The 3291-nt window shown below is 55.7% G+C and overlaps 1 pseudogene; it reads right to left on the reverse strand.

The window, feature by feature from the left end:
* Positions 1-484: 484 nt before the first annotated feature.
* LOC125512856 (uncharacterized) lies at positions 485-1434 on the reverse strand (annotated as a pseudogene).
* Between the last annotated feature and the right edge of the window lie 1857 nt (positions 1435-3291).

Genomic DNA, 3291 nt, shown 5'->3' on the forward strand with positions numbered 1-3291 from the left:
AGCCCGGCAACTGATATCTGGCCAAGAAACAGAACCGATCAAGAACCGTCTCCCAGCATCTTCATCTTCTTGCGCAAGTTGAAGGGTTGGGGAATCCCAACCGCTCCGCCGTCCCCCGGTCAACTGTAAAATAAACCACTTTCTCTAGAAGAAACAGTAAAGTACCACGGATCTGAAGAAAACAGTAAAAATATCACGAGCAGGACGAAGAGAACTCCTCAGTTCATCAGCCGCGCCATGAAACTTTACAGAAAGTTCGCCGGAGTCGGGGGATTTCTCCCGTGCTGCAAGTTGGTAGCCTGATCCGTCCGGCTGGGGGCACGGGTGCCGCCCGCGTGACGGGTGCAAGCGACGGCGAGACGCTACTGATATCTCGAGCTTATCCAAAACCGAAACAGAAACGGAAGCAGAGAGTTGTTGCGGCAAACAAATCATTCAAGACCGGATAAGCCTCCGGTCACGGGACAAATCAGATGCATGTATGTGTCTCCAATTTGTCACTCATGTATTGATGTATATCCAGAATCAAATTCAGGAGTTAGGACGAAAGCTCACTCTATGTACAGGTGGAGCAGAGAGGAAGAACACACTCTATATGCAGCGGACCCGAGAGGAAGAAGAGGCGGCTCACTCTTATGTACAGCCACTCTACGTGCAACTACTCCTATAAGCTAGCTAATTGATCAGGCCGGGGTGGAATTTGGGTCTTAAAACTCCAGCCTTGTGGCCTAATCCCCACCGATCTTCTATACAGCGACCGGAATTATTCGGGGAGTTTCTTTCCTATGTACAGTATGTACTGCTATGGCATGTCGACGCTGGTTTTTTTACTGGTTGCTGCCGCCTGCGCGGCCTCCGGCCATGGATGCGGCGGAGAGCCGGCTGGCCCCGGCGCGGAACCGGTCGGCGCGCTTCCTGTGCTGCAGCTGCTGTACAGTGGGAGACGGAGCCAGCGCCCTGCGCGCCCAGTGCCCGGTGCCCATGGGGACGCGCTGCGCTAGCACGTTTACTATGCGCCTAGAGCAGCCGCTGCCGATGGGCGGCGGCGAAGGCGGGCAGGCTCGCTTGCTGCTGACGGCTGGGACCGCCTCCTGCTTGCGCTCCTTGTGGAGGCTGCAACGGAACGAGCCCGGGTGGTTCGTCGGGGAGCACATGCATGTCCGACGGATCTTGGCGGCGCCGCCCACGGGAGAGGATGGGGGAGACGAGACGCTGACAGACTTCACCGGCGAGCCGCCGGCGGAGAGCTTGACACGGGAGAGCGAGGCGGATTGGTAGTTGGGAAAGGGGCTCAGAAGGACAGGGCCGCTGGGCCGAGATGCAGCCGCTGTCGCCATGATGAGAGGTTAGAGAGGTGGATGGGCGGTGGCTTTGGTATGTGAGTTGAGCTCCGGTGGTTCGCTGCCGGTTTGGGTAAAATGAGATGGGAGCCGGTTGGCCTCGATTTATAGGCCAGGGAGGGAGACAGAGGGGCAGTTTGGTAACTTAGTGGCGGAGAAAACCTGCAGTTCGGTCGAGTTAAACTTTGTTTCTAAAAAAAAAATAGTTAAACTAACTGAGGTTATGGGCAGCACAGGGGAACCGGTCTTGGGTTCAAAACGGGTGGCAATATTCTTTGGGCTCATGCATGCCAACTTGCTTAGAAATACTACTGATTTCAGTGTCAAAGTTCTGGTCAATTTCTTGCATTACAAACCACTATCTTGATACGGACGATTTCTGCACCAATGAATCGGAACCGCACTGATTCCTAACTTTCTCTGTTCATCATTCATCGAGAGCGTCTTGCAGAAGCACTAGCACACAGGACAGAGCATTTGCCAGTTCGGCCGGAAATTGGGCAATGTCTAACTTTTTTTTTTGTTTGGCAATCCCACCGGTTGTGGACTCGTGGCACGTTGCTGACAGTAAACCGTTTCCGGCACACTGAAAGGACGAGCCCAGAGAAAAGGAAGTTATCTCTCCCAACGTTCAGAGCCATGGCCAAGTTGGCACGACTGGGACACCCCAGCAGCCGGCAGCAACCGGACCCCGGCCGGCGGCCGTGGGATCGTGTCGGCTTTGCTTGAAACCCGGCTGACCTCTGAACGCTCGGCACAGTGGCATCGGCATCGGCATCAGTCGCCGTACTGGCAGTGTCCATCGGCTCCCGCCGGATGCGTCTACTCGCGCCCGCCTATGTTTGTTCCTGGAGTCCGCGCGAAGGAAGGGACCGTGGAGCCCGCCGGCGATGAGCATGTGATCCGGGCAGCAGGTTCCGCCGCGTTAAGATGCTCCGATCGCTGTTACCGTATGGCGTCCGTCGATTCCGGCCGACCCACACGAGGCGATCGAACGAACGTGGCCGTCTCTTTCGCTGCCACTCCATGTCTCCGTTTCACTTTCGCCTTCTTCATTGGGTGGCACGCGCTCCTGTCTTTTGCGCTTCGGTTGGTGTATTTTCACCGGATGTGGAAAGATGATGATCGACAAGCGGGCCTCGGAACATGCGTCGGTTAATGGACCAGCATAGGTGATGTCTTTTAATTGGGATTAGGAAGAGACAGGGGCCCAACCCTTTGAAAAAAGAGGTCAGGGGGAGGGGCCAATTAGCGTTAACCAATCCGTAAAACGCCGGTCACAGCTCCGTGCGTGTAGCATTATTGCTGTTACAATACCACACAACCCGCAGGTTCATGGACGGCACGAACGAACGAACGGGGCCAGCCAGGACCGCACGCGCGCGCGACGTGTGCATGGTGTGTGGCGCCAGCCGGCCGCGACAGCGGGCTCGGGCCGTCGGGCGGGAGCTACTTGGCCAGTCTTTTGTTTTTCACTCTGGCCACACCTTGTCGTTTGGATCCGGAACAGCTATCGTGCCCGGCCATCGACCTGCATCGTCTCATCTACCTCGGTGGTTGATGGATGCTCCACCCTGATCAGATCACATCAAATGGCCTACTGATTTTTATATCGAGGCGCCCAATTCCTGTTGTTCAAGAAAGCAGAGCGGGGCCAGGCGAACTACCAGTGTACAGTCTAGCTTACTTTCTGCAGACCTCCTACGCTGCCACACCATGCATGGTCCTTTTCGGTGAAAGAGATGCGAGGTACCCCACCCAGCGAGCACCTTAATTTCTTCAGGTGTATCATATTCGTATCGTATAATAATCCAGCACTTCTCGTTCTCTTGGTACGTACGTGGAGGCGTGGATAGATCGATCGAGTCGGCATGGCACGCACGCGGCTGCATGTGCCCGCCGCGAGGCATATGTACGTGCATGCATGCTGCCTCTCCAGCCATACAATTAC

This window comes from Triticum urartu, chromosome 6A (assembly GCF_056163025.1).
Source record: "Triticum urartu cultivar PI428250 chromosome 6A, HENAU_Tu73, whole genome shotgun sequence".
In the NCBI taxonomy this organism is placed as follows: Eukaryota; Viridiplantae; Streptophyta; class Magnoliopsida; order Poales; family Poaceae; genus Triticum; species Triticum urartu.